The sequence below is a fragment of the Cupressus sempervirens genome, chromosome 3 (genome assembly GCF_028749045.1).
Source record: "Cupressus sempervirens isolate cs-2001-9-10 chromosome 3, ASM2874904v1, whole genome shotgun sequence".
NCBI lineage: Eukaryota > Viridiplantae > Streptophyta > Pinopsida > Cupressales > Cupressaceae > Cupressus > Cupressus sempervirens.
This window is the reverse complement of record NC_143120.1, coordinates 39482059-39506277: the sequence shown is the minus strand read 5'-3', so window position 1 is coordinate 39506277 and position 24219 is coordinate 39482059. Positions and strand designations below refer to the sequence as shown.

Below are 24219 nucleotides of genomic sequence, written 5' to 3'. Positions count from 1 at the left end.
TGTTGATGTTAACAATAAGAACATAGTATGTAGACTACACAAAGCTATATATGGTTTGAAACAAGCACCAAGAGCATGGTATGAGAGACTTCATACTTATCTTGTGAAGATTGGATTTGAAAGGACTGATGATAATAAAAATCTGTACATGAAGATAGAGAAAGACAAAGGTATTTTGTTATCCGAAATATTTGTTGATGATATCATATTTGGAGGTCAAGATGCTTTATGTAAGGACTTTGCAAATTAGATGAAGCAAGAATTTGAAATGTCTATGTTTGGAGAGATCAATTTTTTTGTGGGATCGCAAGTATATCAGATGAAGTATGGTATACACATCACTCAGTCAAAGTATGTTAGAGAGATATTGAAGACATTTGGACCAGAGGATTCCAATCTAGTAAGTACACCTATGGTGACAACACACAAGCTATCAAAGAATGATGATTTAGCTAAGGTGAACCAAAAATTATATAGGTCTATGATTGGAAAATTGCAATATATAGTACATAGTAGACTTGACATTGTATTATTTGTAGGGATAGTTGCAAGATTCTCTTCTAATCCTAGGGAGAATCATTTAATGGCTGTGAAGAGAATAATGAGATATCTTAAAGGAACAAAAGAGTTTGGTCTATACTATAAGAAGAATGAAAAGTTTGAATTGAGAGCCTACACTGATGCTGATTGGGTTGGAAACATTGATGACAGAAAGAGCACCAGTGGAGGAGCATTTTTCTTAGGTAAAAGACTAGTTACATGGACTAGTAAGAAACATAGTTCTACTTCCCAATCTATGACTGAAGCAGAATATGTTGCTGCTGCTATCAATTGCACAAATATTGTATGGATCAAACAACTACTAAAAGGAATGAAGGAAGAAATCACAGAACCAGTGATACTTTATTGTGATAATACAAGTGCTATCAATATATCAAAAAATCCAGTGATGCATACTAAGACAAAGCACATTGCAATCAAGTATCATTACATGAGAGAACTAGTTCAAGATAAAGAGGTGAAGATGGAATATGTTAACACAAAGGAGGAAATTGCTGATATCTTTACAAAAGCATTACCTAAGGATGCTTATGAGTATCTAAGAGGTAAATTAGGGGTAATACCCCTATCAAAGGATATATAAGAAATAAGAGGACAACCCTACATCAAACAAGTTGATTGTCAAATATTACAAGTTAATGCAGAGGATCTTATATTAGGAGCTACCTAAAGTATTCACAAAGCTAAAATTTCTAACTAGTCACGATTAAGGTGATAGAGGGAGAACATGGAGAAATTGAAGAAACTACAAAAGCCTATATCTACATATCTTAAAGATGACAAGTTTTTAGTATATGTCTTTGGCATCGTTTTCAAAGAGGGAGAATGTAAAGAAAAAGGATCAATAGGGAGAAAGTAAAGTAAACTGATCATCATATGAGGGAGAAAGTGAAAGTCCTAAACTAATCTGCTGATTGGAGAGGGAGAAAGTTGTAAAAGTTGAGAGTTTTGATGATCAAAAGATAAAGAAGAATGTAAGAATGAGGGTGATCTACTTAGTAAGAGGGAGTTTTTGGAAGAGTTTTTTTTTTGTAACCTAATCAGAAGATGGAAGTTGCTGATAGAGGGAGAAATTCTAATACAAGTTTTTTTTTCCAGTATTGTCTTACTATTTTAACTAAATTAGTTTGGTTAAACAAAGATGTTCATCATTTGATTAACTTGGTTGATCAATTTGGTTTGCCATCAATGCCAAAGAAGGAGATTGTTGAAATCTGATTGAAAAGATCATTGACTAAGAAAGACTGTTATGAGGGATATTGTTATGTGTTTCAATCATTGTTTTGCTATTGATGTCAAACCTACTATTTGTTGGTAAGACAGTTGCTTATAGATTCAACGACTATCACTTAGTTGATTGATGAAGAGGATTTGATCAATAAGATGTAACAACAACACCTAGAGGAAAGGTTGAGTTATGCTTATGTAATGAAGTACAAGGATCAATTAAGATAGTGGTAACATGATGCATTGATAATCTGCTTAAGATTACAAGTGTTGGCTACACTAAGAAAGTTCAGAAGAACAAGTTAAACAAAGTTTTTCTTCCAAGCTTGACTTAGTGGACAGTAGGTGCTAAGAAAAGTTAAGTGCAAACCAAGCAGAAAGTCAATTGAAGTCAAGTAAATGCAAATTCTAGTGGATTTCGAGTAAGATAGTTGAAGGATGCCGAGTAACACAGTGTGTTCCCAACATCAAAAGATTGATAATGCCAAGCTGTTGCATTATTCCAAAGATCATGGATTCGATGAATCTAAGCAGACAAGTTTGTTTTCTTGGATTTTGTGAACCAAGTGGAAGATAAGGATGATGAGATGGTTGCACATAATTCTAGGTAAACCATTTTGAGGAAAATTCAAAGTGGATGTTGGAGGAAGTCTCTAGAATAGATATGGAATATGGGGTAGATACATTGTATCCCACCTAACCCATCTAAACCCTAATTTGAATGATGGAGAATGAGTGGCAAAATATCTTAATTCCCTATTTATAGGAATGTCTAGTCATAAAGCAAGGTTGTCATGTGCAAGAACCTAAGGGAGACAAGAATTCATAGGGTTTTGCTTCATCAAGTAACCTAAGAGAAGAGTCTATAATGGCATGTTAAGCAAGAAGGCTTAAGGAGATATATGCTTGAAGGGTGAACAAGCTATCAGAGCTACAAAGTATGAATGCCAAGCAGAATGGAGGACTAAATAGAGATTTGTAATCTACAAGTGAAGTTGTAAGTTGTATCAGATCAAAGCTCTATGGTTACTCTCTAAAAATTGTATTAGTATAGGGTAAATCCTTTGGATTAAGGTGAACCTAATAGTCATTTTTAAATCTTTTAATAGGGTGGCATTCCAAGTGAATGTCTTAAAGTCCTCTAATAAGGCTAACTTCTAATAGGGTGATTGAAATCTTTTAACAGGGTCACATTTAACAATGTGTATTGTAACCTTTAATAAGGTTAGCCTTTCACAGGGCATCACTTCAAAAGAGCAAAAAAGGAGTAGCATGTTACTAGTGGTTTTTCCCAAATTGGGTTTTCATGTAAATCATTGTGTTATGTGTGTTTATGAATCTATTATGTTTCATGCTTTACATTTCTGCAAATTGATTTTATAGTAAGCTGCAAGTTTTGAGTGATTGCATAATCTTATGGATGTATGCATAAGTATAAATGTTTTATGGGTTCACTAAGCTGTGAAAAGTGTTATTTGTACATCTGGACCTTGGATAATTGATTACCCAACACATCCCTCCCCCCCCCCCCCCTCTCTAAGTTATCCTAAACTAATTTCAACACTAACCTATAAAATAGTGACTTGGAGGGCTTTAACATCCCATTATCCAACTAACTAAACCAAATCCTACTCATTGGTAACATCCTTGTCCCTTCTAATCACTTTTAGAACTTCTTAAACAAGAAAATTGCTAAATTGCTAAATTGTCAATGTGCAATTTTTGCAAAATTGACATTTTTTACATTTTTACACTTTAGACTTTATGAGAGTACACATTATGAATCCAAATCAACCATTAAAGTTATTTAGACCATGTTTAGGTAATTTCCATTCCTAACTAAACTCTTACACTTAACTAGTCCTCTAAGACAACTTTTGGCACTTTTGGACCTAATTGACAACATTTTGTCAATGCAACATGTTAACACCAAGTTGCCTATAATGTACTTCATTATTTCTTTACATGCACAAGGACCTCAAAACTAAGGACCTAATTATTCCAAAGTCTTTCCAAGACTCTTATTTCATTGCTAACTACCTATCCTAGGTGCTCATGTACCATTCTCCTCTAATGAGCCAAAAGTCATTCTAGGACTTTAAGAGGGAATTAGAGAAGGATCAATGCCCTACTTCTTGAAGTCTCCTTCTAGAACCCAAGTGGCTTCACTATCTAGTTTTCCAACCCATTTCACAAGATGCTTCATGTATATTTTGTTCATAGTCACCTTATCTACCTTAGAGCTCAATATCTTCTCAGCTTGTGATTGGCTTGTAGATGGCTTGGGAAAGGTATCTACAAGGTCTTGAAAGTATGTATCCCCTATTGGAATGGAAGGTGGAATGGGACCCTTGTAGGATACTAAATTTGAAACATTAAAAGTAGCGGATAAGCCCATATCTGCAGGTAGATCGACTTGATATGAATTGGCTCCATACTTGGGCAGAATCTTTCATGGGCCCACCTTCCTCATCTGTAACTTGTGATATTCTTCTTTGGACAACCTGTGCTTGTTAAGGTGAACCATGACATAGTCTCCAACTATAAATTGAACATCTCTCTTCCTTGTATCTGCCAATTGCTTCATCTTCACTATATTTTGCTCCAAAGTTTTCTTTACTGCATCATGAACTTCTTTCATAGAGAGAAAAAAGTCTTCAACTACTCCACTGACCTCTACACCTTCCTTCATGTCCCTTAGTTTAAGAATATCTCTAGGATACAATCCATAAACCACTTCATAAGGACTTTTCCCAGTAGTCTTGTTTACAATATCATTGTAGGCATACTCCATTTGTGCAATAATGTGATCCCAACTCTAAACATACTCCTTGATCAAGCATCTCAAGATGTTTCCTAGGCTCCTATTAACCACCTCTGTCTGTCCATCTATTTGAGGATGGTAGGAAAATCCAAAGGATAGGTTTATACCTAACTTGTACCATAGAGTCTTCCAAAAATGATTCATAAACTTGGTGTCTCTATCAGACACAATACTGAGAGGAAGTCCATGGATCCTTACTACTTCCCTAAAGAATAGATTTGCAATGGAACATGCATCATGAGTGGTTTTACATGGAACAAAGTGGGCCATTTTGTTGAACCTGTCAACAATTACATAGATACTATTAAAACCCTACTTGGTTTTAGGAAATCCCACCATAAAGTCCATGCTTAGACATTCCCAAGGTCTTTGGAGAATAGGCAATGGTTGGTATAGTCCTTCATTAGTGGCAACTCCCTTGGCTTTTTGACAAACCATGCAACTTTCCACATATATTTTCACATCTCTGCTCGAGGTAGGCTAGTAATAAAACCTCTTAACCAGATCCATTGTCTTGTGCACTTCAAAATGACCATTTAAAGCCCCATTGTGCTTCTCTTGGATCATATTGTCTCTGATGGATCCCTTTGGGACACATAGTTGATTGCCTTTGAACAAGAGTCCTTCCCATAAGGTAAAATCAAAAAACTCATGATGGAAATGGTTAGTGTAATTAGTAAAAACATGATATGGCTTGGAAAAGTTTGGATCATTAGGGTATAGCTATTTGAAGCTCTCAATTCCCACACTCCTAATATGTACCTCTTCAATAGTTAGCAACCTATGGCTAAGTGCATCTATAACTTTTTTTACACTGCCTTTTTAATGCTTTATAATGAATGTATAGGCTTAAATATACTCCGCTCACTTCATATGTTTGTGACTTAGTTTATCTTGGGAATTTAGAAAGCTTAAAGCCTAATTGTCTAAATAAACAACAAATTATTTAGGCATTAGGTAGTGCCTCCATTTCTTGAAGGCTTAGACCAAGGCATACATCTCAAGGTCATAGGAAGAATACTTCCTCTTTACTTCATTCAATGTTTCACTATGAAATGCAATTGGCTTACCCTCTTGGCTAAGATAGCTCCAATGGCAAGATTACTAGCATCATATTCAACAGTTAACAATTTCTCAAAGCTAGACAAGACCAAGATTGGTTGAGTGGCAATATGTTGTTTTAGTCATTCAAAATTCCTAGTAGTAGTCCACTTGAACTTGGCTCTAATCCCACCTTTAATGGTTTCCAACAAGGGTGCATATATATGACTGAATTGCTTAATGAAATTTCTATAAAATTGTGCTAAGCCATAGAAGCTCCTTACCTCTGAGGCAATCTTGGGTGTTGGCCAACTAAGTGTTGCCTCCACCTTGCTAGGATCCATCTTGAGTTGTCCTTGTAAGATGACAAAACACAAGTAGACCAATTCTTCCTTCATAAAATCACACTTTTCCAAATTTATGGTTAGCTTGGCATCAAACAACCTTTGTAAAACAAGACTCAAATGTCTTAAGTGTTATTCCTTAAAGCTACTAAAAATCAAGATATCATCAAGATAAATGACAATAAACTTATCCAAATAATCGACAAAAACTTCATTCACGAGCCTCGTGAATGTGGAGGGGCTATTTGGAAAACCAAAGGGCATTACTAGCCACTCATACAACCCTTCATTAGTCTTAAAAGTTGTCTTCCACTCATCTCCCTCCTTAATTTTATTTGATGATATCCACTCTTTAAGTCAATTTTGGTGAAGTACCTTGCATTTCCCAAGCAATCAAGTAAATCTTCAATTCTTGGGATTGGAAATCTATAACTAATTATTATCTTATTGATTGCCCTTGAATATGTACACATTCTCCAAGTACCTCCCTTCTTTGACACTAGAACAGTTGGCACTGCACATGGGCTCACACTCTTCCTTATCAACCCATGATCTAGAAATTCTTGCACTTTCTTGGCTATCTCCTCATGTTGACTAGGTGTCATCTTATATGCTACTTTATTAGGCAAGGTTTTTCTAGGGATGAAATCTATCTAATGAATAATAGCCCTCTTAGGTGGAAATGTTAGTTTCCTATCACTTACAATATCTTCAAAATGATCCAATAGATTTTGCACTTCCTTAGGCAACTGTGATCTGACTGTGATTTGTGCATTCTGAGGTTTGAGAATGATGGCATTCCCTGTTCCCTCTCCTTCCTTCATAGTGTTGAGGAATTCTTTCTCTCCTACCATTAGGACATTAGGTCCCACCAGTTGTGTGCCTTCTCCCTCTAACAAGGACTGAATGGTATAAGACTCCTCTCCTTTCTTGAACTTGTAAACATTTTTCCTACCATCATATTGAGGTTCCCTACCATATTGCCATGACCTCCCTAAAAGGAGATGACATTCATCCATGGGTAGTATATCATAGAGAACTATGTCCTTATACCTACCAATATTGAAGTTAACCCATGCTTGTTCGTTTACCTCTACATGATGACCCTTATTTAGCCATGTGATTCTATAAGGATTGGCATGAGTAAGTCTTCTTAGTTTTAGTTTTACTACTACTTCCCCTGAAACTATGTTATCAATAGACCCAGAGTCAATGATAACTTTACATACCTTGTTTTGCACCTTGCACTTGACCCTAAAGAGTGCTCTTCTTTGTCTTGTATCCTCCTTCATGGGTTCCCTAATAAGTGTCCATCTGAATCTAATGTGAGATCACCTGCCTTCTTGCTTCCACTGTCTTCTTGAACATACCACCTTTCTTTCTTCTAAGGTAGAAGTCTTCTCTGGACATCTATATAAGGGATGCCCTAGTTGGTTACAATTGTAACACTTCATTGTGGTAAAGTATGAGGGACCTCTACCTTGACTGCTATTTATGCCCCTAAAACTACCATTACCTCTGCCTCCTTGATTGAATCCACCACTTGGAATTATTGAGCCACTTTGTTCATTTGGCTTACTATCCCCTTGGGGTCTAGTGGTTTGGCCTCTTCCACCCCCAAAATTTCCTCTTTGATTGCTCTACTCTCTACCTTTGCCTCTATTTCTATTGTTGAAGTCTTGCAACTTCTCCTCTACCTTAAATGCTAGTTGGTAACAATTCTGCACTATATTAGGAGTCCATAACTAAATTTCCTCTTGGATGTTCCACCTCAATCCATTAACATACCTTGCAATTTTAATGCTTTCAACCTCTTGCACTTTGGATCTTAGTCAAAGTTTCTGAAACTCCTTAATATAACTTGCCATGTCATTATCTCTTTGTTTGAGATTCTACCTTTTTGTGTGCAACTACACCTCAAATTCTTCTAGAAGGTAGGTTTGTTGAATCTGACTCACCATACTCTTCCAATTTGCATAGGGTTTCTTTCCCTCTTTCACTCTTTCATCTTGATTGAATTTCCACCATGTTAGAGCTGCTCCTCTCATCCTTTCTTTTGCTACCTTCACCTTTTGGGCTTTTGTCACATTTTCACTCTCAAAGTATTCTTCCATGTCTTCCAACCATTCTAGGACATGCTTAGTATCCAAAATTTCACTAAAAAGTGGCACTCCTTCCAAGGCCTATTGATTTAGTTCCTTGATTGCATTAAGAAATGGTTCTTCAAATATTTCAAGATCAAGTGTGGGTGCCTCATCTTCTTCAGACACTTGTTGCTTCTGCCTGCTCTTGCTGGGTGACCTTGTTGGTCACTGCCTCAATCTTGTGAATTGTTCTCTCAAGAATTGATTTCAAAGCTATTATATTTGCTTTCAACTATAGTTTTTCCTCATCCTATTCTTGAAACTTCTTAGCCAACTTTGCATTTGTTACCATGGTGGATCTTATGGATGATTCCCCTTCACCATCAGACATACACTTAGAACTCCCAAAATCAAAGGTACTCTGATACCAATTTGAAAGGAAGAGTCTAGGGTAGTGTAGGTAGATGTTTCCCACTCCTTAAAAAACCCTACTTACACAAAAGTTAACCCTAATCACTTAGAGACAACTTGCCATAGACCAACCTACACATTTAAGGCTTGCATACTAGTTTGTAGCTTCTTCCTAGGCCTCCCTAATGACTCAAATTATATTGCAAGGGTTGGAGGTTCTTCCTAGAGTGTCTTTGATTTCTTTCCATCCATCTTTCACATTCCATTCAATAGCTTCCTATACGATCTCTTCAAATTAGAAGAAATTTATTTTTAGGCCTAGTAGCCCCAATTAGCCCTCCTAATGGACTAATTCTAGATTTTTGCAAAAATCTCCCAAACAAGGTCCCAAACTACCTCTAGATCAGGATACCTTTTTCAGAGTCCTTCAAGAATCCAAAGGTCTTAAGTTCCCAAATTACTCTAGATGCCCGAACCCAATTCTTGAGGGTTTCCTAGGGTTTTCAGCATTTTATACCAGTCTGAAGTAGATTTTCCTTTTCTCCCATACTAGAGACTTCCCTCACTTCTCCTTACACCTATATTAGATTTAATCTATTCTCTTTCCATCCACTACACCCATTCCATCAAAATTTATTCTCCCTTGCAAGAAAGTTTCCTTCCTTGTTTCAACTTCTAGCCAAGAACAACCTAGTCTTTCCTAGGGCTTGCAAGGATTAGCCTTGGAATTGTACTTCCTTCTCCATCCTTCCTATGTTACAAAGACCAATGTTTCTACTAGAATTTATCAAGGTTTCAGAGAATTCCAACCATGGGGAATGCTGGTAGACACCATTTTGTAAAGTTTGCTCGAGTACTGGCCAACAAATGGGCAATTTCCAAAAATATTTATTGCAGACACAAACATATTGACAAAAACTTCAAACCAAAGAAAAAAGAAAGTAACCAAGATTTAGGAACCGAAACTAAACACTAGAAGACTAGATCAATCACTCTACAATCAAATCCATTCTCTTTATTCAAAATTGCCAGAACTTTTGACAAATTCTTTTGCATCCATACTCCTCAAAACTTCCAACCCGTACAATGGTGACTTGGAGTGATTTAACATCCAATTATCCAACTAAATAAACCAAATCCTAATATTTGGTAACCTCCTTGTTCCTTCTAACCACTTTTGCAACTTCTTAAACAAGAAAATTGCAAAATTACAAAATTGCCAATGTGCAATTTTTGCAAAATTGATAATTTTTCCATTTTTACACTTTAGACTTTATGAGACTACACATTATGAATCCAAATAAACCATAGAATTCATTTAGACCATTTTTTATGTCATTTACATACCTAACTACCCTCTTACACTTAACTAGCCCTCCAAGACAACTTGTTGCACTTGTGGACCTAATTGACAACATTTTGCCAATGAAACATGTTAACACCAAGTTGCCTATAATGCACTTCATTATTTCTTTACTTGCACAAGGATGTCAAAATTAAGGACTTAATTACTCCTAAGTCTTTCCAAGATTCTTATTTTATTTCTAAATACCTATCCTAGGTGCTCCTGCACCACAAGGGCTTATTCGTTTAAGAGGGACTTGTCCTTTAACAAGGACAACATACTAAATGCATTGTATAAACTCCTAATAGGATCAGATCCTTTAACATAGATACTTATATAGTATTAATTGATATTGTGGGTATTATCCCCATTGAATTTTTCTCCCTTAACATGGTTTTCCTTGAGAAAAAAAATTCTTGTGTTTATGGTGTTGGCTTTCTTGTTGTTGTGCATCGTCATATTATTGATTGGTTATCAGTTTAATAAGTTTAAATTTGAGAGTTATTACTCATAATTGATTCACCACCCCTACCCCTCCCCCACCCACATCCACCTCTCAGTTGTGAGGTGTGGACTTTGGTTATTAACAAGATATTACTATCAGTAATACCTTTTTTTTAAACCTCTCTTTAATATATGCCTATCAAGGTGACACAATGCGAGGCAAGATAATCCCCATTGGAGATGTCCTAGCCCCCAAAAAATAACCACATAGTGGAAACAAAAAAACCAAAATGAGATCTGATACCAAGCACAACTCTTTATTTATAAAATAACTGGTTATATGCAAAGTGTCGTGGTGTAAGGCCTTCCTGGTTACAAACAAATACAAAGAAAGTAATGATTATGCAAGATCACTCAAGATCCAACCCAAAACCTAGCTAGTCCAGATCCACACTCTGGTAGAAACCTCCAAGGAAGATCTAAACTTGTGCTCACAAGCCCACCAAGAAATCTCCTTGTTTCCCAAGCATCAACTACTAGCCCTTCTCAAATTTTACCCAAGATCTATGTGTAAACTGCCTCACATTCGATGCTCTGTCCACATATTTAGGTAACCTTCACTCACTCAGCTACTCCATCTTCTCCATGTTGGATACCAAACTAAATAGTGACTCAATACCCCCTACTTATACCCAACTAAACCATGGGTTGGCTTAGTATGATTACAAATTAAATAAACCTTTACATTAAATGTTCATTTAAGCCACAAGTTGACTTACAACAAAAATTATTACATCCATATTAAATGCCAAGGTCATATCACACTAGAAATCAAACACAAACACTTCAAGAAAATGTAAAATAAAGACATGATCGAACATCAAAAAACCACTTTTGAGTATCAACTACTCCACCAAGCATAACCAAGCACCTTCATTGACTGAGCTACTCAGTCAAGACAACAACCAAACCATGTAGTATAAATTGAGCTCCCCATTGTATGTTGAGTTCTACTCCTTTGGTTACTAAGTCCCTTCATTGACTCAGCTACTTGGTCAATATTGCAAACAAGCATCACTGAGCTCCCAGTGTATGTTGAGTGCCTTCAATGACCGAGCACCTCTAGGATTGTTGAGCACCTTTTCTTTGAACGAGTGGCACTCCAAGTACTCCCCAAAGCAACTATCGAGCATTCCTCCAAGACCTCTAAATTAGTCACCAAGAAAACCCATGATCCTCTTGCATCATAAGTCTTGTATATCAAGCTTTGAGACCTCTCTTCAATCCATACTGTGTCTTCTTCAACTTCCAAACCATGTCAAGATCATCTAATAGCTTGAAATGTTTTGTTTTCTCCATCTACACTTCTTATGTCTCTCAATTATAGAATCAATTTTTACATCGATATGATAAACCTTTAATTTCTTTTGAGATGCAAAATTTAGAAACATCTTGATTTCCTCCATTCTTGTCACATGAACATAAGTCTCTTTTGTTGGTCTAATTTTTCACACTGCAGGGAAATTCTAAAATTTGGGTGAAAAATCATTAAGTCATTGTGTTATGCAAATTAGGGTTTCGTTCCTTATATTTTTCAAATTTTTAGGTTGCCCTAGTCTTGCTCTAGTTCATCTGTTGTTTGAATTCTATTAAATTCTCAAGGTTTGTCGTCAACATAGCCATTAAAATACCCTAAGTGTGTAAAAACCCTAGGTCTCTTTTCAAATTTTCAAAAGGGTTTGTAAAGCACTTAATATTTTCCCTTTACGGTTTTATGGTGTAGGGTATCATGTAAGAATGAAGTACCATCTTGCTCATGTTTTTGTGATTGCATTTTATCATGGCTTTGCGTAGTAGTAGAAAAATTCATTTTGAGGTTCCCCGATCATATGATTGATCCGTGGGCAAAGAAGCATAAAGGATTTTGTGCTTTGGAAATGGTCTTATGGCTTTATGGTGATAAGATGAGCGGAGGAGCAAAAGGAGTTTGAAAAGGTATTCCCAGTCATACGTTAAAGTATTAAGCATATGAGCATAAAAGGTTTTAAAGGAGATGTATCATGTCACTTTACAGGATTATGATTAAATAATTGAGCGGAGGAACAGAAAGGTATTGAGTTTTGATTGACGCACCTATGTTCTAATGAATTGCATAAGAGTGTAATACACCAACATGGCATAAAAGGATGGTTTATGAGAAGGCATAAAGTTTTTTATGGGTCTACGTGTAAAAGGCACTCATAAGAATGAAAGTGAGGTTCAGTTTTGTTTACGCGCCTTCACTTCTTAGACTTGCGGATAACTGTAAAGCCATGTTATAACAATAATCGTGCTAAGTGGGACCTGTTGAGTTGTTAGATGGGTCTTTATGGGAGTGAATCAAGTGGTGACACATCATACATATTAGATGGGCCCGACCTACTTGGCAGATGACTTAAGTTCTTCATTTTGCATGTGCTTAAAATCAACGATGATGGTCTTTTCTATTTTTCTGAGATTCAATCTGGATCATTGATAAGTGAAAGGTGAAATTTCTCATTACGCCTTTAAAATTGCATTGTAAGCATATGAATGAAGAACTTTTTCTTTTCCTTCTCTGTGGTTACGAGTTAAGTCTAAGTGTATAAGCGTAAAAGAATAGATAAAGGAATGAAGACAAGGCTTTACGCTTCTATGAGAAAGGAGAAATGCAAGAACAAGATGCCATTTGTAAAGACTTTTTGATGTTACAAGGTTAAGAGAACTTGTATAGGTGTAAAGAAGAAATAAAGAAAAGATAAGAGGCATTATAGATCCATGGGTAAAGCCTTAATCGTATGACCAGAGGATAGGTATGAAAAGTGTTATGATGTCTTGAGTAATGAAGTGAGTGTAGTAGTGTAAAGAATTTTTTTAAGGTTTAGTGTAAAGGGTAAAGTGAAGGATGTAGCAAAAGGCTTTGCACTTATATGAGGAAGGTTTGAGGCATAAGAAAAAAGGTACCTATTGAGGAAGCTTGAGATTCTACAGTGTAAGGGGCTACATAAGAGCGTAAAGGAGACTTCGATACATTGCCAGAGAAATCCTAATGCTTCTATGCTTGGGATGTTTTGAAGTGTCACTGGATGACTGTAAAGGTTCACCAAGGGTGTTTCTGGGGTTATGAAGATTGAAAAATTTGGACTCAACGTAAGAGCAGAAGACTAGAATTTGAAAAGAAAGCTATTGAGGTGTCATGCCAATTCAAAAAAAAGGACAAATTCAACATGGCCAAGTAAAATAAAACATTGAAAAGGACATCAAGATCAAATTTCACAGTTGAGATTCCTTTTTGTTAGCCTACGAGGAACCAAAAGCTCTTCAATCTGACAGTGCAACTAAGAAAAATATTATGATGAATGTACTAAACCATATAATAAGTATTCTGAAGAGAATATCTCAAGATGCTTATAGTGCATTCATCAATCTACAATCTATAGAATAGGTATGCAAGGATTCAATAGGATGGCTTGATCCAATCTTCCAAATAGGGACCATGTATGGAATTCTTTGACAGATTAATACCATTGTTGGCAAAAAAGCCAGATCTGTCAGATTAATTTTTTGTTGTAAAAGAAGGCATGGACAAAGTGAAAGATCTGTTGCAATTTTTCATAGGAAAATTGGAAACAATACAGAATAAGATGAAAGTGTTAACAAGTGGCTTCCATTATTTAATTCTTTATGTCCTTGATTCTAATAATAAAGTAAAGTATTTGAATGAATGATCTAATTCTTTTGACCATATTATAGACTTGCCATAGGTGGCATCCATTTTCCAAGGTGATATTGATGAATGTGTTTTCAATGAACTAATTGATACCCAATTCAAGATTGAAACTAAAATGAATAGGTTTAGTACAGAGGGGAAAGTGATCACTGATGCTAGGTGGTAGAAATATGTTGGTGAACTAGCAACAACCAAGACATATAAATGGCCCACCAAGAGAGAAGTCATTGTCTGGGAAGCAATCACAGAGATAAAAGCCTTACCAATAGGGAGCAGTTAGAGAAAAAGACAAAGTTAAAGATTTAATGCTCCAACTATTTTTTGTTGTTTCTTTTTGAATTAAGGTGTCCAAGATTTTTTGAAAATGGTTGTACTACTTATAAAAAAAGGACACCTATCAATCACAATTTCCCTTTGCTTGTTGCAACTCATGTTATATAAATAAGTTTTCAAGGCATTGTGGTTGTTCAAAAATTTTGTATGTTTTCAATTGTCAAGAAAGTAAAGTCGGCTTAGTCATGTGTAGTTGTTTTTGAGTTTATTTCTAGTTATGTACTTTTCTAATGACAAATAGAAATGATAGAATCATTATGAATTCATGGGTTTTTCATTAAGTTCCTATTGGTTATTGCATTAGTCAGAAAAAAAGATAATACAAAAGGGTATTTACATTAGATCTGTGTCACCATTTTTCTATCTCCATTTCATGAGTTTATTAATTTTGAGATCATTTGAATAAAGTTCATTTGATTGAATGCAGTTTGGATGGGTTGTATATTGGATATATTGTTGCTTTTAATTCAATGAATTATATAAATGCTTCAGTAAATCAGTAGAATTCATGAGTTTATGAAAAGGATATCTCATAAGAATGGAAATAGGTGATTACAGTTGATAAATTCAATTACAAGTTAATTGAATAGGATCTCTTTCCAATATTTGACTCTTTTCTCCCAACGGATAAGGTACTAGCCATATAAATCAAAGATGGTTGAGAGAAAATTTTGCTTCTATATGTTAGAATAATTATAAATTCAACGTCATTTTCATTTCATTTTGTTCAAGGTTATAATGTTGGTCACCACTCGTTTACATTTAATTTTTGAGTCTTAGGTAGTTGCTATTTCTAGGAATACTTGTAAGCTCTAGGAGAATTTTGACTAGATCTACTTATGAGAGATGCATATAAACTTGAAAGCATTAAGGAAATTGGTAAACTGTGTATGTGCCTAAGGATAGAAGATGAGAATCAGAATGAAACTAAGATATTTTTCATACAACAATTTGCATTAGAATCATCCCTAGGTATACCCACCTTGGTTTTCCAGAGCCTAAAGAGTAGGAAACCATCCTTGGTTTTGTTGAAGTTGGGTCTAAATGGTTTACTTATGTAATTGATTATAGGAATTGGCTAATCCTTAGGTTATATGAGTTTTATCATTTTGGTATTGAGCATTTTGTTGTTTAGTAGTTTCAAACACCAACAAAATGGTGACTCTACTAGGGAAATAATACTTTAGATGTCATAAATTAGTATATCATTTAAGATCTGTATTTCCCTTGGGTAGAGTCTGAGGTAGGTGTTTTCATAAGAATTTTTTTTTGGTCTCGAGGGTTATTTGCATTTTGTCTGTGATTATTAGTGAAAGAATTGTGATCTATTCAAAAGCTTTTCCCATTCTGATAGGGTGGGTGGTGACTCACAAGGTAATAACCAATCTCATTATCTTGAAGTTTGTTGTCTCAAAATCATGGAAAATACAAGGAACACACAGGAAAATGTGAGGAAAAATCGAGGAATCAAATTACAAATTGATCTCCCTCCTAGGGGAAGATAGAATTGGGCTGTGAAAAGATCTCAGATGCATAAAAAAGATAATCCCCAAGAGAAAGAAAAAGGGGAGAGAATGTTCATTTTTTTGTTGTGGAAAGGGAATCATCTTGCCAAAGTTATAGATCCCATCCTGGACTGTTTGGTGATGACATTTTTAGCACACCCAAAGTAATATGCCAAGAAACTATAGAGCTATACAATACACCTAGTCTAGACAAAAGGAATAGCAACAATATTTTTCAAAAAAGTACGAACCCTTTCTTATCTGACTATTCTCAAGGACTAGGACCAAAGCATTTAGATCCTAAGAGTTTCAATGATGAAAAAACTACTACTTCTGAGTTTACTATCCTAGATCCTAATGAGATTGAGGTCTTGAGAATGCAGCTTGCTGAGAAAGAGGCCATAAATAAAAAATTGTAAAAGGAAAGAGAGGAAAAGATTACAAAAGCCTTTTAATAAAAGCATACATTACTTGGGAGAATTGCTACCCTAAAGAAGAAAAATGAAATAGTAGCTAATGCATGGAAACCAGAGATTATAGGTCAAGTTGAACAACTTAAAATACAAGAACAAAAGTTGTTGGAAACTCAAAATATGAACCTAGAAGGACCTGTAATACAAAAGATTAAAAACTATAGTGCTCTAGAAGCCAACAACAACAAAGAAAAAGATATAGGGCATGCTATTGAGGCTAAAGATAAGGGGAAACAGAAGGAGATTGGTGTTAAGATTAATGAACAATCAAAGATTGTTCAGATCCATGATTCCATGTCACTTTCTAATATTAAGCTAGAGAAGAAAAGGAAAGAAAATGATACTTTGGTTAAGAGATTGAAAATTGCAAAAAATGAAGCAACCATAGCTAAGATAAACAACAAGATTAAATTCTTGGAGAATGCTAGGAGGAAATCTACAGTTATGCCCAAAGATGATGGTGGATCTAATGATGCAAATCAAAATACTACTAAGGTACCTGTTCCTTTCTTATCCTCATTTTCACATAAAGTAGATCTTAAAAAATCTATTGGTGATGCTAGCACTAGTAATACTATGGGTAACACTAGGAAAGATATTGATCATCATCCTAAGATTGATTTACAAAGAAGACCTATCCAATTAAAAGGTTATAGGAAAATATGTTTTGATGGAATCCCTAGTTACCCTAACTCCATCCCACAAGAAATAAGGAAAAGGTTGCCTAAATTTGCTGGGGACAATGCTATCGCTTGTGAAGACCATTTGAGGAGTTTTCTTGGTATCATGAGTGATTATGAGGTTGAGGTTGAGGATGTTATTATGAAATTGTTTGTTCAATCATTAACTAAAGATGCTAGAGAATGGTTCAAAAGACTTCCTAAATTATCAATTGTTGATTGGAAGGATATTGAGTACTGCTTCAAAGAGCAATATGGTGATAAACATAATCAAAGCCATATCCTAAGTGAATTCAATAATATTAAGAGGTCACCTAATGAATCTGTCACTAAATTTAATAATAGGTTCCAAAAAAGAATGTATAAGCTCATGCAAGTCATGAGAGTTGATGACAAGATCTATTTGACTACTTATTTGAATGCTTTTGATCGAAAAATTGCATACCAACTTAGGGATAAAGAACCTAGGACCTTGAGAGATGCTTTCAAAATTGATATAAATGTGGAAAACAATTTGAGAATATTAGGAAGGCTAGAAAATAAAAGAGATGACCCCATATTTTTTGGAAATAAGGGAAATAGAAAGGAGGATAACAAGGGTGGAGGTGGAAAAAAGAAAGAGCCTAGTGAGATAAGTCAAGTTATAAATGCTATAAAGAATCTAAATATCCCTACGGTAAAAAATGATAGGAATCCCACTAAAACTAGGACCCCTTATCAATCGAATTTCAATAGACAAAATAGGTTGAAAAAATTCCCTTATACTACCACCTGGAAAGATGGTCAGTCTAATGTCCCTCCCCCCAAGAATACCAAAAATAAGGTCACCTCTAATCCCTTACCTAAAAACTTTGTAAATTTAGTAGATGATCCTAAATTCACTACTGAACCTATATGCTGCTTTGTGTTTCAATTACCCCATGCTCCTGAATCTTGTGCAGTAGCCTTGTCTTTCCCTGGAAATCAGAATGTAGTAGAAAAATGTAAAGAACATGAAGAAAATAATGAGGATGTAGGGTGTAACATGTTTGAGTCACACTATGATTATTTTTATTGTGAGGGTTATGACAGAGATGTAAATGAGTAAAGAAAGTTCCAGAATAAAGTGCAATAGCAAGTAATCTCTGATGAGAGTGATGCTGAAGATAATGTGTGTAATATGGTAAGTTCCAAAGAATAGGTCACATTAAGGAAGACCACTAGGGAAGAGATTGATCAAATGACTACAAACATGATAGCTCAAGTAAAAATTAGAAATATGGCTCAAAAGGAGGGTAATGACAAGGTGGCTAGTATGTTTATAAAGGGAGTTAACACTAAAAAAGGGGAAGCTATGAAGCCTAAAGAAATCCCTGCTAAGAAGGTTAAAATTACAAATAAAAAATGGGAACCAAAGAAGGAGAATAATTTCAAGGCTTGTGAGTTTCTAAATAATACTCCAAAGAAGTCAGATGAGAAGGTACCAAAAGCAATCACTACATGTGACAATAATTACCAAGGTGTTGTAAATACTTTTGATAAACATCATGATAAAAGGAGTGTTGTTATTGACAACCCATTAGATTCTTCTATAGATATGACTACAATGTTATCAAAAATCACAGTCAAGGTCCCCTTGTCTGAATTATTAAGGATCCTTGAACATAGAAATAAAGCTTTAGCATGGTTGGGAAATACTGGTATAAATGTGAAACATGAGTGTAATGAAAATCATAGTCACAAGGAAAGCAGTAAAGAAAAGGTAAAGGACAATGAAGCTGAAGTAGTTGTGTCTCAAAATCCTCAGATGTTTTTGGATAATTCTATAAATCAATGTTTGGAAAATGTTGAGCCATTTTTCTTAAGTATTTTAGTAAATGGTAAAACATAAAAAAATTGCATGATTGACTTTGGTGCTTCCAATACTATGATGCCTTTTGAAATAATGAAGGAATTAGGTTTGAAGGTAGATACTACTCAAGGGAGATGTTGTGCTATGGATAAAAGAGAAGTGACAATCATAAGTACTATTAATTCTTTACCATATAGACTAACAGCCTATCTTGACAAAGAACTTATATGAGTGTATTAGTTGTTGACATCCCACCTTAGTATGACATATTGTTATCTAGAAAATAGAGTGCTACCATGGGAGGGAATCTACAATGTGACTTATCATTTGCTACTTTTAACATTGAGGGGAATTTGATAATAGTAAATAGGGAGCCTAAAAGTGTATACATGATAGAAGAAGATGTAGAGGACAATATGATAAATTTTGTGGATATAGATATTAATGCATTTTGAGCTGAGGTTTTGACTTTGAAGAAATCCAAGCATAAGTCTTAGATGGAAGTAGAAGTTGACACAAAGATAGACAAAGGTGATTTATGGACCATGTTTTCTGATGGTGCATGTTGCAAGGATGGATTTAGTGCAAGCATTTTGTTGATATCTCCAATAGGGGTAACATACAAATGTTTCTTTACTTTAAGTTTCCCATGTACCAATAATATAACAGAGTATGAGGCTTTACTATTAGGCCTTAGACTAGCTCATAAGCATGCGATAAAATGTTTACATGTTATAGGAGACTTTGAATTGGTTGTATCCCAAGTAAGAAATGCTTATGTGTCAAAGAAAAAAAGATTAAAGCAATATAGAAATGTTGTATGGGATATGATTGAATGTTTTGATGCATTTAGGATAATTTGGAAAGATAGGACTAATAATAAGATGGTATACTTACTAGCAAATATAGCAATAAAGCCTAATGATATCACATTTGCTGGTGTGTCTAAAATTGAGATTCAAACTAGGCCCTCTATCCTTGATAATGTTTAGAATTGACAAGTATTCGAAGATGATAAGGATATTTTAAGATTTTTGAATTGTGAGAATATGTTGTCAGGACAATAAATTGATTATGCAACCTATATAGATAAAATAAATGGAAAAGATACTATTTTTGGGTAGGAAGTTGTGCAATTGAAGACAAACAAAATCCCAAAGGGTCTAGTTGTTTTAGAAACTATTTTTGACAACCAAGGTAGGTCACAAATGAATATTAGTGAATATAATGCTAAAGATCTAGAGGAGGTAAATTTGGGAACTGAGGAAACACAAAAAAAGGTATACATTGGTAAGAGATTGCCTCCTAAAATTAGGAAAGAACTGATAGACCTTATAAGGTAGTATAGACATGTGTTTGCATGGTCATATGATGACCTAAAAGCCTATAGGGAAAATCTATTTCAGCATGAGATCCCTTTGAAATCAGATGCTAAACCTTTTATGCAGAAACAAAGGCCAATAAATCCAACTTTGGCTCCCAAAATGCAAGAGGAACTAATCAAATTAAGAGATGCAAAAATCATAAAGCTTATCAGATATTCTTCTTGGGTATCCAATTTAGTTCATGTTAGGAAGAAGAATGGAGACACAAGGTTATGTGTTGACTTTAGGAATCTTAATATATCTTCATTAAGGAATAATTATGGGTTGCCAAATTGGGAAGCTATGTTGCAAAGGGTCATTGGTTATGAGCTTATGTCTATGATGGATGGATTTTTAGGTTAAATCAAGTGATTGTTAAAGAATCAGAACAATTCAAGATTGCTTTTACTACTCCAGGGGTACTTATGTTTTTGTTAGGATGCCTTTTAGGCTTACTAATGCCAGGGCTTTTTCTGATATTATTGATAAATTTTTGGTTGTGTATCAGGATGACCTCACCTCTTATTCCAAGGATGAGAATGATCATTGCATGCATTTGGAAAAGGTATTTATCAGAGCCGTTAAGTATGGTATATCTTTAAATTTGAGGAAATGTAATTTTGGTGTTATTGAAGGAAAGTTGTTAGGACATCTAGTTGGTAAGCATGGAGTGAGGATTGACCCTAAAAGGGTAGAAGCAATAGACAAGATTAAGAAACCTAAAAGTGTTAAGGGAATTCAGTCATTTTTTGGACAGATCAACTTTCTTAGAAGATTTGTGACTAACTTTTCAGATATTAGTAGGCCTATATCAAGGATGTTAAAGAAAGTGTTTGAGATGAAATGGGAAGGTGAACCTAGTATTGCATTCTAGAAGATCAAGCAAGCTATTAAAGATGCCCCAATTCTTAGAGAACCTAATTATGATAAACCAATGCATATATTTTATTTTACCTCATTTCACACTGTTGCTGCAATATTATTATAGAAAAATGAGGAAGGTGTTATAATTCTTTAGAATAATTGAGAGAGGGGGAGGGCGGTGAATCAGTTATCCAAGGTCCAAATGCCCTAATAATACTTTTTCTTCAAATTCTTAATGGCACATAAATCAAATTATCATGCATGCAATTGATCATTAAACAATCATGAAAAGTAAACATGCATCACACCATAACACTAAGAATTTGATAACCCAGAAACCCTCTAGGAATAAGAAGGTAAAACTGGAGTGGGGATGATACCCACAAAATAACTGCACATTTAATTTCAACCACTTTTGATGGTCTGCCCTATTAAAAGCCTGCCCTGTTAAAGGCTACAACACATTGTTAAATGTGACCTTGTTAGAGGATTTCACCATACTATTAGAAATGGGTCTGGTCAAAGGACTTTGGAACATTCACTTGGAATGTCACCCTGTTAAAGGATTTACATCATGGCTATTAAACCAACCTAAGTCTATAGGATTTATTTAAACTATTACAATTGCTAGAGAGTAACAATAATGGCTTTTGATCTGATACAACTTACAACATATCTTGCAGATTACAGATCACACTTCAGTTCAATCCTTTGCTTGGCTTTGATCACTTCAGCTCTGAAAGCTTGTCATCTCAAGCTTCGTCACCTTGAGTCTTTTTACTCATCATACCAATGCAATCATATCTATGGTCACCTATCGAAATAGAGTATCTGTGCTCTCTTCCACCTTAGCACCTTCTTCAGCACTTCATGCTTTCATGCTTGACCATCTCTACTTTGCTTTGTGACCTTATGACTCCTTAAATAGAAATCTGGGATACCTTTCCTGCTCGATTTTCCCTTTCCAACTTTAGGGTTTCAATAGATTAGGTAGGATACAATGTATCTATCCCATATCTTGCTCTCATCTAGAAACTTCATCTAGAATCCAATTGTTTTTGCCAAAAATATTTTACATAGTGTTTTGTGCCACCAACTCATCATTCTTATCTTCTATCTGATTCAATAAATTCTAGAGAACTACCATGTCGGCTCAGATATGGCGAATCTTCAATTTTCAAAATCATGCAGCAACTCGACATTATTGATTTACTGATGCTCGGCTCCTTCTGTGTTACTCGGCGCTTATATCTTGCTTGACACCTGTAATTTTCACTTGGCACCTATTTCTTGCTCGACACCTAAAGACTACTCAGCACTTGAAAATCACTCGGCACTTGATCTTCACTCGGCACATGAAGATCACTCAACACACACTAAGTTGAACTTGTTCGGCTTCAACTGAGAATCTGTTCGACACTAACTAGAACTTAGCTAATCCTTACATCATGTGTCTTAGTGTGTCCATCCTTTGTGTCTTAGAGTATGCCATCAATACACTATTTCATCAATGGCTTAGCTGATCCTTGTACTTCATTACAACATCATAACTTCAACCTTTCTCTAGGTGCTCTGGTTACATCTTATTGATTGCCACCTCCTTGTCAATCAACCAACTTATAGTATTTGGATCACTAAAACAATTGTCATTCCTTCATGAGCTTTTCAATCATTTCCAACAATCTCCCTCTTTGGCATTGATGGAAAACCAAACTGATCAATTAATCAACTTAGTTACCACCAAAATTATATACATTTTTTGCTACTTTCTGCTTCCTTCTTGATTGTTGCATCCTTTACTACGGATCTCATATATTTCCATATCTTTATCTTTTAGTTTCTCATAAATCTCCCTCTTATATATATATATATATATATATATATATATATATATATATATATATATATATCCTTTTTACTTTGTATTGATTAGTTTTCTACGTATATCTCCCTCTTTGACATAAATGCCAAAGATGTAGCATCTTTAACATGCGAAATATAATTTTTACATCTCATGTTTTCTCCCTCTGTCACCATGCTTCTGACTGATTTGGAGTTCCTACTCCTGCTGTCATCCTCTGCATCATTCTTCTGATATTTCAATGATTTGTTCCTATTGATGCAAGGCAACTTCTTTGTTGTTTTAAACTACTTGAGTTAAGGGCATTACCCACAAATTGCTTCTAAGATATTCATAAGCATCCTTGGGCAATGGTTTGGTGAAGATATCTATAGTTTGTTCCTTTGTGTGAATGTACTCCATCTTCACTTGTTTGCCTTCTACTAATTCTCTGACATAGTGATACTTGATTGTAATATGCTTGGTTTTTGCATGCATTACTGGATTCTTAGATATGTTTATAGCACTTGTATTATCACAATAAAATATCATAGGTTCGGTTACCTCTTCTTTCATTCCTTTCAATAGATGTGTGAGCCACACAATGTTTGTACAATTGACTGCTACTGCCACATATTCTAATTCTACAATGGACTGAGATGTGCATGTTTGTTTCTTGCTAGTCCAAGTAGCTAGTCTTTTACCTAAACATAATGCTCCTCCACTTGTGCTTTTCTTATCATCAATGTTGCCTCCCCAATCTGCATCTATGTACACATTGAGCTCAAACTTTTTATTCTTTTTATAATAGAGGCCAACATAATCAGTTCCTTTGAGATACCTCATTATTCTTTTTACTGCTATGAGATGATTTTTTTTAGGATTAGCAGAGAATCTAGCCACTATTCCAACTCCTAATGCTATGTCTGGTCTACTAAGTACAACATATTATAGTTTTTGAATCATGGATTTGTACATTGTTTGATTGACTTTAGTTGATACATCATTTTTGGATAGCTTATGTCCTATTGCCATTGGTGTGCTGACTGGTTTGGAGTCTTCCAATCCGAATATTTTAAGTATCTCTTTGATGTACTTTGATTGTGTCATAGATATACCATGTTTTAGTTGATGTACTTGCAAACGAACAAAAATTTGATCTCTCCAAACATAGACATCTGAAACTCATGTTTCATTTTGTCAGCAAAACTTTTGCAAAGCACTTCCTTTCCTCCAAACACTATGTCATCCATAAAGATTTCAGATACAATAATATCCTTACCTTCTTTTGATTTGATGT

At 35.0% G+C, this 24219-nt stretch overlaps 1 protein-coding gene across 3 annotated transcripts in view; it reads left to right on the top strand.

Moving 5' to 3' along the window:
* Nucleotides 1–24219, top strand: part of LOC149564681 (Exostosin family protein) — an 86681-nt gene that overhangs the window by 21644 nt on the left and 40818 nt on the right. The window contains exon 3 of one of the 3 annotated variants that reach the window (XM_089818227.1): nt 20724–21091. The exons of the other annotated variants lie outside the window; for them this stretch is intronic. The gene's annotated coding sequence lies outside the window, so the exon portion shown is untranslated. Of the gene's footprint in view, nt 1–20723; nt 21092–24219 lie in introns of those variants that run through there. 3 annotated transcript variants of the gene reach the window in all.